This window comes from Barbus barbus (genome assembly GCF_936440315.1).
Source record: "Barbus barbus genome assembly, chromosome: 26".
Classification (NCBI taxonomy): domain Eukaryota; kingdom Metazoa; phylum Chordata; class Actinopteri; order Cypriniformes; family Cyprinidae; genus Barbus; species Barbus barbus.
This window is the reverse complement of record NC_136754.1, coordinates 20,415,261-20,431,081: the sequence shown is the minus strand read 5'-3', so window position 1 is coordinate 20,431,081 and position 15,821 is coordinate 20,415,261.

The following is a 15,821-nucleotide window of genomic DNA, read 5'->3' as shown; positions in this document are numbered from 1 at the left end:
TAAAAGAGCGTAGTCCAGAAACTTAATTAGCGATGACCGGGGACCTTCATAGATTAGTTGAGACTTAAGAGATTCATTAATGCCATAACAACAAAAAAGAATCTATTAATACACAATCATGGAGATCTGAATAATGAGCGGTGGCTAAAAAAATTTGAGCATAGCTTTTCAGTGATCATGTGCCTTGTTTAAGGGTTAATGGTAATCTTTTAGTGTCCATACCTAGCCATTGTCCATTTTCATTTGAAAAGCTGCTGGATCCTTGTTTGGCTGAGTATTCTGTTATGGACTGACAGAGTCGAGAGGCATGCGGATCCATCTGCAAATCTTTATTCTTAAACATGGTCAAAACAGACAAGGGTCAGACAATGATAAACAGGCACTTGAGGCAAGACAGAAGAGTACTCTAGTAAACAGGCGTAAGTCGATCGATGGTGAACATAATCCAAAGGATGAGGCAAACAAATAATCCACAGACAGACAATAATCCAGACAAGGTACAAACAGAGTCCAAACGACAAGACGAGAGAGAAATCAAAGATAGGCAGGCGATCAGGAAACAGACAATCAGGCAAAACTTGACATGATTAAACTGGACTAGAGCAAGGAACTAGGCGATAAACGCAAACAATACTCGGCCTTGAATAGTTGTTAGGGCCTCGTATTTAAAGAGTGTGTGATTGCCTGCAGGTGAGACCGCAATCAGTGCAATGGAGCATGGGAAATGTAGTCCAGGGTGATGTGTAGTTTGCGCAGTGTGAGAGTCAATGTAATCGGAAGGCGACCTCTGATGGTGAGCAGATGGAAGACCACGGACAAGATTCATGACAGTACTGTTGGAATAAATGTTTATAAGTTTCTAATGTTGTGATTCACCCCATAGCTGGTTGGTTTGGTTCAAGGCTTATAAATCTTTAACGACTTTATAAAAATACGTATGAGAAAAAAAGAATAGGAAAAATAATTCCAGAACCAAGTTTGCTGAAAAGGGGGGTGGGCACTGTTGCACTCTTTTATGAATTTCATAAATTATGTACACTCTCATATAGCCTACTGCTGAATTGTATATATTTTCAAATTATATTATTTTTTTCAACAATTCTTCAAGACAAGTGAAAATTTTATTATCTTTAGTAATTATTTAATATTTTATTATATTATAGTTTTTGTTGTACAGTTTAATTCACAAATCCTTATCAGAATTCTCTCAAAAAATAATACTTTTGTGTCTTCGTCTTTATACCTTCGTCTGATTTTCATATACTTGTTTGCTTATGGTTGGTTAAACTTGGTTGGTTTAATTAATGGCTTGAACTTTATTGAATATTTTTTGGAATGGGAAAAAAATGAATGAGAAATGTAGTTCTGCATCAAGGCTGCTGAAAATGCGAGCGGTCATTGTTCCCCTACTCAGAATGATGTCACAATCAGCCCTTGATTAACACCTGAGGTCAGCCTTTGTCCAGCAAAATTATTTGCTTGATTTACGGTGATACAACAGCGCAAACACTAAGCAGGTCTTCTCTGCTGGAAGTTTTCATCTCTCATACGCCGCCACATTTAATAACCTAATAATGATGAGGCCAGTTCCCTGTTGGCAAAATATTTTCTCCACACAATAAGGTAATATAAAAGAGAGGGGGAAATACAAGGAGAAAAAAGGGAGGACTGGAAGAAAGAAGCTGCAGGAGCCTCAGCAAAATGTCTCTAGTCAGGAAGGAGTTAAGGCCATAAAGATGTACCTCAGCCCTGACCCTTCACACTGCAAGGTATCCCCTGCGTGGAATTCTTATTCCCCACCAAACTGACAAAGTGTTTTTAATCTTTTCTTGCCCTCTCTCCTGGAGATTGGGGAAACAAAAATCAATACTCGCTGGCAGGCGATCTAGCAAGCGGGTGAATTACAGAGGCCGCACTCCGGCCACAGCCACACAGAGGGAGGCCTTGGAGGCGAGGGACCTTGGGAGTGGCGTTTGAGATGCAGGGGTCAGTGGTTCAGCCCAGGTCCGCAGTCTGAGGAGCGCTGTATTTACTGCAACGGCTCTCCGTAATGAAAAATAACTCCAGGAGAGGAAGAAATCTAGACAGAGAGAGAGAGAGAGATGGAGAAAGGAAGAGAGAAGCTCAGTGAGGATGAGGAGATTGAGGGGAAGAGGGGGGGGTGGGTTGTTTTATGTCTGTCAGCACTCAAACAAAAGCTTAGGAGGAGAGAATCGCAGGTGCAGGGTGGGTCATCACATATAAACACACATGACCGTAGAGTAATGTATGAGTCTAGATTGGTCATTATCTGTTCACCCTACCAATCATATCCCTGAAATGTGAATAAATTAAACTTTTAAAGGTATAGTTCAGCCAAAAAAGAGCATAATTTGCTCACACTCTTGAGGCACAAAAATGGATTTTTGAAGATGAAAGTGAACAAGAACTGAGATTGTAAATCTTAAAAAAAAAAATATTGCCAAAAGAATGCCATAAGAGTATCTCAAAAGTGGTTCATATGACAGTATTAGTCATTATTAACTGAAAACCGTGACAACATCCAAATTAATTCTGCTTGGCGCAGTCAGTATGTCAGATTTGTAAGTAAATCACTTTTTCAATTGAATCTTGTTAATGAACAAAACTATTACAAATTGTTTTTGTTTATTGAAATAAAATAATGTAAATATTAGATAAAAAAATAGATGAAGATTAGATGAGGGAAAAAAATGAAATGCTGCCTTGGCAAATCACATAAGTTTAAGTTGAAATTAAAACTGAAAAATAAATAAATAAATAAATTACAACTAAACAGCCATATTAAAGAAAAACTAAAAAATAGACAAAAGCATGCAACAAATTATTATAAAATACTAAAATGTAAAGAAAACTAAAGCTATAAAAAAAGAATTCAAAATAATAATGACTATAATAGTAGATATGCTGTAAAAAAAAAAAATACAAAAGCACTCAACAAAATTAATATAAAATATTAAAATAACAAAATAATAATAATGAATATATTAGTATGTATACTGTATAAATAATACTGAAATAACATCCAGTTGCAACAGTTAACACTACAATATTATTTTTTCATTTTGGACCTTGACAGCTCCAGTAAATATATTAAAAGGTTTTGAGACGGTATACAAACATTCTCCTTTTGTGTGGATTAACACAAGGACGAGTAAATGCCGACACAATTCCTTTAACTGTGTTTCTAAATGTCCACCTGAAAGCCACATAAAATAGTGTTGATATTAACAAACTGAATAATAAACCATTAAAAGCATGCCAGATTAGGAAAATTTTGCTTTAACTTATATTATTCAGTGTTATCAATGTGACTGAAAGTATTTCCCATTATATCACTTGTGTTTGTCATATTCAAAATACACTCAAGTGCTACTCATAAAAACATAAAGCACTTACTATTGAACAGCTAAATTTAGAAGTCTTTCAATCAATAGGCTGGCTGGCACCTGTCGATTTGTTTCTTTCTCTGTTAATTATCCACTCTAGACAAGCAGCTGTCGTTAGCAAATCAAATAAAGCCAAATTACTTTATGTACAATAAATCTGCATTTCTTTTCTAATGTGCTTTTAAGAGGTAAAAAAAAAAACATCATAAAAATTAAGCACACAGCACAACAGCATTCTTGAAATGCACAAATTAAGTTTTGCTCTGAGATTGGTACATCAAAGACAGTGAATATTCAGCCTCTTTACTGATTATTAAGATAACTGTATATTTGCATTTATAAACTATTCTAAATATTCTTTAACGAGGTGAAAGAGCATATCAGAACATACTTTTCCCATTAATTTGATGCCATTCCCAGAAAGCTCATTCGAGAGCGACAAAGACAAGCTATATATTACCAATTCACCAAATGAAGCCTTTTTATTTTCTCTATATGAAATAAGCACCTCATTTAGGTAAACAAACATTCTGTGTTGATGGGGAGATTGTTTCAGGAAGCTGTTGCAAAAATGTCAGATTACTCAATTATCCCACCACCCGACAGCTGGCAGGCAAAACAATTAGGACTGTGAAGATGATAATGATGATGATGATGAACTGAATCTATAATGCCTTTATTTTTTAAAACAAAGCAAAAGAATGTCTGTCATGACCCTGGGCTTGTGGGCCCATACAGTCTGATCGTTGGGGCAAACAGAAGTTAATGCTGGGACTACAGACAATGGTAATTATGCAGTGTTAATTATGGCTGTCTTTTGAAGGTATGAATTCAGTATTGAGGCCACTGCAGCATTTCTATTCAAGGTTTTGGAGTCTTGGGAGTCCATTGCTGTAGATTGATTTAGACAACAGAATGGAGGTGAGAATTTCTGTGATCGATGATTGAAAGGTAGCTGATTTGCTCAATCTCAGAGGGCTCCCTTGCCCTTTTTCTGAGGTGATAGTGGTAAAGAAAAAATCAGTTCTCACAAAAATGTATTTAGTAATATGCCATAAAAAATGATATAGGGGGAAAAATCTCACATATTGAATTTTATATATATATATATATATATATATATATATATATATATATATATATATATATATATGCTTATATTCTAACCCTTAACAGCTATTTTTTTTTTTATATATATTACATTTTACAAATTACTGTACATTCATGGATTTAGTAAACTTATCCACAGTGCTTACATACAAACAAATTATAGATATATTTTCATACAATAATATATATATATATATAATTATTATTATTATTAAAAATATTGATAACACTTTAGTTTATAGGGACCAATTCTTACTATTAACTAGTTTCTAATTATCATGCATATTACTAGCATGAAGCACATATTAATGCCTTATTCTGCATACCTTACAACTATACCTGATTAACAATTAATAAACAGCTAATTAGGAATTTGAGGCAAAAGTTGTAATTAATAGTTAGTTAATCATGAGAATCGCTTCCTAGACTAAAGTGTAACCCATATTTGGTATCTGCCCCATATTTTACATTGCATTTTACAATTAAATTTATGCATAATCCACAGTGATTAATAATATTGTCCATATTACAGAGGAATTTTTTATTTTTTTTCCTTACACATGTGTGGTACACAGCCAATCAGATTTAGTTGGCACTTGTAACAAAAAACAGTTAGATGTAATATGATTTTGCTTGTCATCATTTTTCATACCAGCCAACTGGCAGGTTTTATTTACTAACTAAAGTCAATTTTTACCTGGCGAATGTTCACTTTGGACTCCACAACCATATTTTGCCAATATAAAAGCAATACCAACTAGGTGAATCATCAAACAATAGTTAATAATAATAGGAGTAATAGAAGGATATTCACATATACAGAGATTTTCCGCTCAGCTTCAGTTGCCCACTGGGGTTTCAACTGCAAAACAACCAGCTCCTGCACAGAGACTTCTCAAAGATAGTTTTGCACTTCTGAATTTTTCAATCTCGTCTCCATTTGTTAAAAATTTCATGTAGCACCTCAGCACTTATCCGAACACTCTGCGAAACTAAACGACCTGAACTCTGGGCAACCCCCGCTGAAGGGCTTTCTCTTTTCTGTCTCTCATTTGCATTAGCATATTAGAGTGTTTTCTGGGAAAATGAGCTATAGAAATTAATTCAGGATTAATTGGTGCCTTTATCTCGTTAGGACAATCTAATTTGGGGGATGATGGAATTGTTTAGACTCCCTTTTGCATAATTGGATTGCAGTGAATGGCTGTCATTATCGTCTCTTTAGCGGTGTCTGCGGACCCCCTCTTCCTGGCCTCCACCTCGTAAAGAGCCATCATGTGTTCAGACAGTATTTTGCTAACCCCTGAAACACAGCAATGAGCCAGAGACGAGCATGTGGCTAACAGCACAGCAGTGATTAGCTCTCATAGAAAACCATTAGTGCACAGTCAAAACTGTTCATGGGCTAGTTTGTACTCCATCCCATCTGACACACAGCATATAGGGCGAACAAAGGAGACAATGGATTGAGCGTGAGCAAAAATAGACATTTGGCTGTGTATATTAATGATGTTGATCATTTTTTTAATAGTATTTCAAGTTTTGCATATGAGATCTCGGAAGGCAAGTGTACTAAAGTTGCAGTTAAATGTGCTTTTCACCATTACTACATTCTTTTACTAGCTATTTTGATTGGCATCCTCATTTGTAAATCGCTTTGGAGCAGTTGGGGGTACAGTGCATTGCTCAAGGGTCTCACCTCAGTCGTGGGACTGAAGGTGGAGAGAGCGCTGGAGATTCACTGCCCCCACCTACAATCCCTGCTGGCCGGACCGGAGACTCGAACCCACGACCCTCAGGTCCCAAGTCCAACTCTCTATCCATTAGGCCACGACTGCCTCCTACTTATATCTATCTATATATATATACTTATGCATATGTATATGTATATATATATACTGTATATATATAATGTTAAATAAATGTGATGGCACTGAACATCCGTGTTGGTAAAAGTTACTTTTAAAAGTAATGCAATACAATTTTACGTTAGTCCGTAAAAAAGTAACTATTGTGTTACTTAGTTATTTTTAATGAAAAGTAATGGATTATATTACTTTTTGTCACCTAAGCTGGACTTGCTTATTAACCCAAAAAAAATTATAATTTTGACGGCTGTAAAGTAAAATAAGCCTCAGCCTGAAGGAAGCGCCTCTGTACTCTGAATTCTCTCAATAAATGGGAAAACAAAGTAACTTGCATTACTTATTTGAAAAAAGTAACAGATATTTTCTTGTAAAATTTAAAAGTAATGTGTTGCTTTGCTAGTTACTTCACTGATTACATAACTCACATTACTTGTAATGCATTATCCCTGACACTGTTGAACATATTTTATTACTGTCATTTATTAAATACAATAAATCTGTTAGCACCGATAGCATTGTGGTTAGTGTGAGTGTGAGTGTGAGTGCATGAAAAGGGTTTCATGTTGACTTTAAATGCTCATTTATACATGGTCAGATTCCTGTTCTTTGGCACATATGAATGTTTTTTGCTGGTTTTTATCACTGTGCAGTTTTCAGAGCTGCCGCATTAAGACGTTCCATTAACAGCGATCGCTGATGGAATGGGGAGGTCACTGGAGTATCAGTTGATTCACTATTGTCAGCACCCACAATTCTTGTCTGCCTAAACTGCTTGGTAACTATGGCAACAAGGCTGGAGGGCCCACCATTGTCTCACGTGGTGAAAGGGAATCGAGGATATTTTTTACACAGCAAGAATGAGTGTGTGACAAAAGCGAACAGGATAAATGAAATGATACACAGCCAAAGATCGATATAAGATCACAAAGCACTTATCAAATTTTATGGGCTCATAATAACTTTTTTTCACCCACACTGAATGTTGATGACTGAACCCTCCAATGAAGTTTGAAACCCTCTTCGCCTGTCTCCCATCTAAAGCTTGCGAGCTGGATCATCAGTGATGTGCAATTTGAAAGCATTATTATTCAAGCACAGCTCGTAATGCTATTATACTGCAAGCCATTCAAAGTTGTAAACAACAGCGGAAAGAGAAATGAAATTCATTGTGCCACCACCCGGCAGCATACAGTCCATAAAGTCTATCCCATGGCGAGAAAGGAATTTTATAGGTATTTTTCAGGGGAAATCTGTTGGGGGTTGTTCTGTGCTGCACACATTGTCATTTGGCGCCACTATCATGGTTAGCTAAGCATCTAAAAAGTATTTTAAAGAAAAACATTAATGGAACATTTTACCCAAAATTTTTAATTTACTGAAAATTGCTTACCACAGGATCCTCTGCAGTTAATGGGTGCCGTCAGAGTCCAAACAGCTGATAAAAACATCACAATTGTCCACAAGTAATCCTCACGACTCCAGTCTATCAGTTAACATCATATTGAAGCAAAAAGCTGTGTGTTTGTAAAACAAATCCATTATTACGACATTTTAACTTCAATGTATTGCTTTTGGCTAAAATTTTAACCTTTTTGGTTAAAAGTCCTCTATCCGTAATATTGCATTCTCCATTGAAAAAGTTGTCTCGTACGCACAGATCAAGAATCGTTTACAAATGAAAAGAGTCCAAAACAGCTCTAAACAAATATGTCGGTGGATTTTGATGTCACAGGACAACAGAGGATGGACTTTTTCACCGGAGGAAGCATTGTTATGGTTTATGGACTTTGACGAGAATAAGTAGTTTCAAGTTAAACCCGTTAATGATGGCTTTGTTTCCTAAACATGCAGCTTTTCACTTCACAAGATATTAACTGATGGACCGGATTAACTTGTGCACAGGGTGAGATTTCTAAATTGCCTAAAAATGTCCAGGTTAGGCTTTGTTTTCCAATTGACGTGTGCTACAGTCATTATACATTATGTTTGTGTATTTGACCGCTTTGACCATTCTCAGTCAATCCCACCTTCTCGCGTGCCATTATTAGTAGATTATATTCAATGCCTGCACACTATTGGTCAAACTATTTTTCAGTTACTATATTCAGCAAGTATGAAAGCAATAGAAAACAAAGCCAAGTCCTGGACATTGTGAGCAATTTAGAAATCTTGGCAAGGGCATGTCTGGGAAAACGAGGATGTGCTGTATGATCATCCTACATGTGGATTAATGTGATGATTTTTGCCAGTTGTTTAAACCATTGACTGCAGAAGATCCACTGGTGAGCAAGTGATGTGATGCTAAATTTCTCTAAATCTGTTTTGATAAAGAAACAAACTCAACTTGGATGGCCTTAGGGTGAGATGTATAGGGTGTGTGATGTATAAATCTATAATGTAAATCTAATCTAGTTATAAATACTAAAGAAATTGGTTATGGTGGTTATGGAAACATTTTGGGGAAAAAAAAGAATGTGTACTTCTAAGACCCTTTCTTTTGAGGTTTCAGGTTTTAGGAGTCAGACCCCCAAACCACTAATCATGTTTCTGAAAATGTATGGTACAAACTATAATTTCAAGAACTGTAAGATATACTAAAATGTCAGTTGTGAGGTTTCCATTTAAAAGTTAATTGTCTGCAAAAATACTGACTAGATAGTAAATATTAATAACTTTGATTGAATTGTACGTCTTTTTGGTTACTGGCAGTCCACCCATGTTGAGGAGCAAAGAAGCACAAATAAAAGAAAGAAAAAAGAGGATAGAAGAAAAGCAGAAATAGAGAGAGAGAAGAGAGCGAGTGAAGGAGCACTCCTACGGGAGTTGGAGACATTAGGACCCATCAGCTTGACATACGAATCATTCTCTCATGTAAACATAAATATGAGAGTGTGTTCCTGAAGTCGTGGCAATTTCTGTTGCTAGGCTACGTTGCATTAAGCAGTGTAGCTGTCCCTGTTCATTTCGCTCCAGGGATTTCAAAGATACCAAAAGAACCTGCCACCTATAATGAAGATTTTCTCCAACTATACAGCTTTGCTAGTTCATAAACATGGCTTTAAATGCAGCAGTATTAGGTTGTGAAAGTAGTTTTATTGTTGCATGTTACTAGACCCAGTACTGTGTACAGAATTAACTTAAAACTTCATTAAGAGTGCACAGATACCCAACTGGGACTGGTGAGGTAGGAGGAGGTGTATCATATAAGCCCAAATTGTTTGAATATCAAAGACCAAAAATGTGTTGTATGCAGCTAAAATGTTTCATTATTTTGTGATGAGCTTAAACAACATACCATTCCTGGAGTTCTAAGGTCTAAAGCCATATCACCATTAACAGAATTATTATATTTGTATATAAATGCATAGAGACAGAAAGTGACTCTATGACTTGGAAGAAAGGAGCTTGTGTGATGTGAACAATCATTTGCTTCCATAAATATCTTGCTGACATTTGACTGTACAATCAGATATAACGTTTATGGGATTGTTAGCAAAACATTCTTGGAACATATTTTTGTTAGCTGGGTAATTTAAAGATGTGCTTAAAGCCAAATATCTAATCTAATATCTAATAGTGAATAAGAGCAAATAAGAATGTTGGACAATATTTTAATGAACATTAAAATTATAACGCAACTCTGAAATTTATGAATGAAAATACATGAAGTGTTACTTGGACACCTTAAACAGCCTACAGCTTACTCTATTACTTAGTAAAAACAATTATTCAATATGTATTATTGCAAAAAAAAAATGTTGTAATGTAGCAGTGTAAAAAGGGAAATGAAAATTTTTTAGCAATATTTAAAAATGTTCCAGTATTTAACTTTTAACATTGTTAAATGGTTAAATAATATATAATTTCACTGCAAAATAGTGCAAAATTCATATTGCTTAATAGCATATGTAGAATATCAGAGACTGAATCAGACAAATTTAAGATGCATCAGAACATTGAAACCTGAGAAGCTGAGATTCCAGAAAGAGGGGCCTCAAAGCTGTAACAGGACAATGTCATAAATCAGATTCCTATCTCCAACTAGTCTGAAGCAAGCCTAACCAGCAAGCCTCTTTCACAAAACAGCTTGCAACATTGAGACAAGAGAACACTTATTGATAATTCCAATTCAGGAAAAAGACTGTCAAATTTGGGGCAAGTAATCAAGTAATCAAGACTGATGGTCAAAGAGATGGCCGTCACATGTAAACCTGTGATAGAAAATCACGAGCTACAGACTCTCTTGAGAAGGTCTCCACACACAGAAGACAAAGAACCAGACTGAAAGTCCTTCATTCACAGAGAGAATCTGTTCATATGCACTAAAAATCATCTTAAAAGGACCTATGAGTTATTTCTCTGCATTGAAATAACCTATATTATGTTCATAACCCACACATTAGATTATCATGTTTTAATCAAATATTATGTATGGTTTTTTTTAATCATTATTGAATAGCTGAAGGATTCCTATGCGTGTTTGGTATGTATGAGTTTGAAAAATCATGCTTTAAATGTTTCTTCCAATCAATTCGTTGTCAAATGTATCATATTCTTGTTATAGAAATCATGTTCAAAAGTATACTTTGCAAGAGCCTGTAAAGTTCGGACCTCTGACTGAACGGATAACATGTTGATTTATTGATCTGGTGGATGAACAGAGCAACACCCCAAGCAAGGACAGTATCTAATTGGTCAAGACGTCCAGATAGGACGGTCTGAAAGCTGAGTTTAAAAACTCAGGACACCATCAAACTCTCTCTTCTTCTTAAAAATGCTCTCTTACAACCTCTTGGTTACCCCTCTCCTTTTTGCTTCTCTTTTGCCACCACGTTTTGATGCTGCTCTTTGAGCATGCTCTGGCCCACGTGCCAGCTGCTACCATAATGAAAAGAAAACCAACCTAGTCTCGTTACAGCCTTTTATTCTTTTACTTTAGTTTCTTTCCGTGGAGTTTTGTGTTCTAATGTAAATGCTGCAAAGTCCAGCTCCGACTGCACTCGCTTCAAACTTCAACCAGACCAACTCCGTATTCCTCAGCCAACTCCCAAGACGTTACTTCAAAGACTACTAAACTCTCAACCAATCAGACACTTCGGGGAACCCCCTTTCCTGCAAGGACGATGACAAAAGGGATTCCCATAGCAAAGCAAGCAAGTAACACCTCCAAGTGGTTAAATAAGTGATTGATGGTTGTTCAGGTCTATGCAATTGAACATATTGCTATAAACTTGGGATTTCACATTTTCATTCTCTTAAACTTATCCTTTCCTTACTTTCTCTCTTTCTGCAACGTGTGAATGTGTGAATACTTGTGTTAGATTAGTTTATGTCTTAGGTTTATATAAATAAAATCTGATTTATATTGAAACGAGAAGTATCTTGTGTTTTGTGCTCACAAGTTAAAGTCTTAATCTGCCGATCTTGTTACTGTGCTATTAAATAGTGTTTTCATTATATTTTGGATTTTAATATCCAGTGCAGAGCTGATGTTATATGGCTGGGTAATGAATCGCTGCCGCCTCAGTGATCAGCTGTAAAACAGTGATTCTGTTCAAATTCCTTATAAAATCCTAACTGATTCCCTTTGAGCTAAATTAAACGATTTCTTTAAATTGCATATTAATATTAAGTTTTTTTATTACGTTACACACATAAAGTTGTAAAATATAGAGGCAACAAAATGCCATTCCTCAATGCCTGAAATATCGTCACTATTTATTTCAATACATTTATGGCATTTATTTTTTATTATTATTATTACTGATGTATTTTGCTATATTTGCTTGTATTATTTTGCTACATCGTATTTAAAATACAATGCAGTGTATTCCAAGAATACCATGGATCTATACAGTTTTTGTACTGGTGTTTCCTTTGCTGTTAGTCAGAAATGTAACAATCAGATTTATTCACATTTTGTTGAGTTGTGTTTTCTGTTTGTCACATCGCTGTCATTTCTTCCTGTCTTTCTCAGATCAGGGCTTTAGGGATATCCTTTATGCTGGCCTCGCATATATCTATTCCTGGATTAGGACAGCCGCTCATACTATTTCATGAACCTGGCCTGTAATAGTAACCTTATTTCAGCCCAACAATGCTGAGCACACACACTGAAGAGCGGCAGCACGTGCTAAAATAAAACCACAAAGATACGCTGACTGTACCGGTGCAGATATCAGTCAGAGTTATGAGCGAATAACACCACTGAGACAGTTAAAGAATTACAGGCGAGCAAACACATCAACCACGTTTTATCTCCACACATGTTCAGCGTTTATCGAATTCAGCCTGTGTTCTTCAATATGTTGAATTGAGGTTGAAATTAAAGATAAGCAAATGACTTTGATAATGCTGTTGTGAACGTACAGGTTTGTGTGCATTTAATAAATGCATATAGCAGCATTGCAGTGATGCTTCAATGCAATTTAAGCACTGTGAAATTCTATATCCCAGTGTTGAATGTTGAATCTGATGGGCTGCGATAGGCATCCATCTGTTTATGCGCTGAACATCACATTAGGTGAGGATGTGAAATGAGAGGCATTTTTTTAAACCACATGCCCACGGCACAACAGTTCCTCTTCAGAATATAATTTTCTCCAAAATCTCTTGTTGCTGTGGTTGTTTCACCAGGGTAGGCATTACACAGGCCCATGAATCCTTCTGAACTCAAACTGTTGAAGGACATTTGTACTAAATCAACAGGATCTTGTGATACCTAAATTCACATTCAGTTACTTTCAGCAGCATGTAATCATATATCGCATGGAACGTGTTTCGGTTGACATTGAAAGCCAGTAAATAATACTGTGAGAGATCCATTGGGCTACTGCCATAAGCTACACAATCTCTCTGTCTGTGTGTGTGTGTGTGTGTGTGTGTATGCAAATATGTGTTGCTACGAGTTGCCCATGTTTGTGACTAGCACATACATCTACGTGTATAATCTTGTTTGGAGATATATAGCCTATTTTTGTAGCAAACACACATATGTTTATTACATTACACCATGTGAACAATTGTATATACTGTATAGCACAATGGTTATTTAGAGATTTATTAATTTTTATGTGATTATAACTTTGTAATGACATTATAATTATATAAATCTAAAATATATACAAACAAAATGGAACGTGCTATAAATAAATAAAAAATAAAATCTAAAACTAAAATGTGTGTGTGTGTGTGTGTGTGTGCGCATACACACAATATATTTGCATATAGACTGCTATTTAGGATCAGTAAGATTTTTAAGACGTCTCTTATGTTCGCCAAGGCTGAACTTATTTGATTAAAAAATACAGTAAATACAGTAATATTGTGAAATATTATTATAACTTTAAATAGCGATTTTCTATTTTAACACACTTTAAAATGTAAATGAATCCTGTGATGGCAACACTTGAATTTTTATTAACCATACTACAGTTGTAAGTGTCACATGATTCTTATATGATTAAAAATATGATTGATTGATTGATTGATTGATTGACCTGTGATACTTTTTAAGGATTTGATTTGATTAATAAAAAAACAGCATTTCTTTAAGTAATTTCTATCACTTTTTAGCAATTTAACGTAACCTTGCTCAGTAAAAGTATTACTTTCTTTTAAAAAAGAATTCTGACCCCAAAATTTCAAACAGTAGAGTATATTGTTAAAAAAAAACACACTACTCCACATCATTTCCTCTATTTCTAATCATCTTTTCTTTCCTAAGATTTGATCACTGCCAAGTCCTGATGCTTGAGTAGGTCTTCTACACAATAGACCAATATGGTTTCGGAATATGGAGGTGAGTTCAGTGATCAATAATGCTTACAGCCTCTAAAATGGCAAGAAATAATATCTGAGGCTAATGTGCCTGAAATTCTCATTTAAGAGTCTGTGAGCTAACCTCCTTAGCACGTCCCCTTGAGGAAACTGGGGATATGATTAGGAATTCGTTAGCAGGCTTCTATTTTTATGCTGATGACACACTTTTCTCTCCTCTCTCCCAATGTTGCTGGCTCTTGACTTTCTCAACGCTTCTCAAACTAGATCAGCTCTTTGCCACAGCGTCGAGAAATGTGACACGCTGTTCATTAAGAAAAAAACCAATGGCCTCAGGGAGACGGTGGCAGTGGCATAATGGATGAATCTGATTTGCACTTTACATTGTGGAAAATGGTTAAATTTAAAGTTGCTTGATTATGCCTGGAACTAGAGATTGAAGGAATTGTTTATAGATCAAGTTTTCTGGAGATTTACACTTAACTTTTGAAGGGTTAAGTTCACCCAGAAATGAAAATTCTGTCATTAATTACTCATACCCTCATGTTGTTCCAAACCTGTAGGAAATCACAAATTAAGATATTTTAATAATAACATATTAAGGTTTTTGTATTAATAATTAAAAGATATTAATGCAACTGACATGTTCAAGGCCCTGAAAGGTAGTAAGGACATCATTAAAATAGTCCATGTGACATTATGGTTCAACCTTAATTTACAAAGCTACGAGAATACTTTTTGTGTGCAAAGAAAACGAAAATAATGACTTCGTTCAACAATTCTGTCTTCTGCGTCACTGTTCTCCGCCATTATCGAGAGTATCATGGTGCCTACATGTGGTCCTGCTGATGTACAACAAGCATGCACTGCACTAGAGGTCTTCACAGTTCCAAAAATTTATACCCAAACCCAAAGACACCAGAACAGTCCCCAACCCGTGCAGACCCAAGAAATGCTTTAAATCTACTACCTGGACCTGACCATTATTCAAAAGTTGGACCTGAACCTGGCTGGGAAGCCACAGACCTGACTGCACCCGTTCCGATCGACACATATTGCACAGCAAATGCTATTAAGTCAATAAATAGAGGGGGGGGACAAAAAAAACTTTTTGCCTTAACTACTGTTAGTAGACTTCTCCTTGACTGCGATGCATACAAGCTCCTTAATGTTCCTCTCTCTTGCCGACTGAAAGAGCCTCCTTAATCCACTCATTATTACAGCTTCAAAAGTCTACTTGCTTGTCACGGTTGGAGACGGACGACTAATGCAACTTCGCAGGTTTTTTTCTTCATCTCGAGTCAACTACAACTGTTGCATTTACCCTTCTGAACTACAATAACGATACTTTTTGTTGGTTGTAATAAAGACTCAGAGCAATTATTTTTTAGCAAAAAACGCACAGAACAAGAAGTGTGTTACACTTTACTGTGTGCTGCCATGTTCAATAAAAGGTGTGTCTCTTCTTCAGTTTTGTTTCAGTTTTTTTTCACATTACTCATGAAGGAATCCATGTGATCACCGTCCGCTTGCCGGCTACATCATTAACTCCACCCGCGCTCTACTTCTGGCGGCTGAGGTAACGTGTGTTTGTTTGTTTTTTACCTTATTTCCCGCTCACACTTTTCTCATCCTAATTTTTACAAACTGCAAGTTA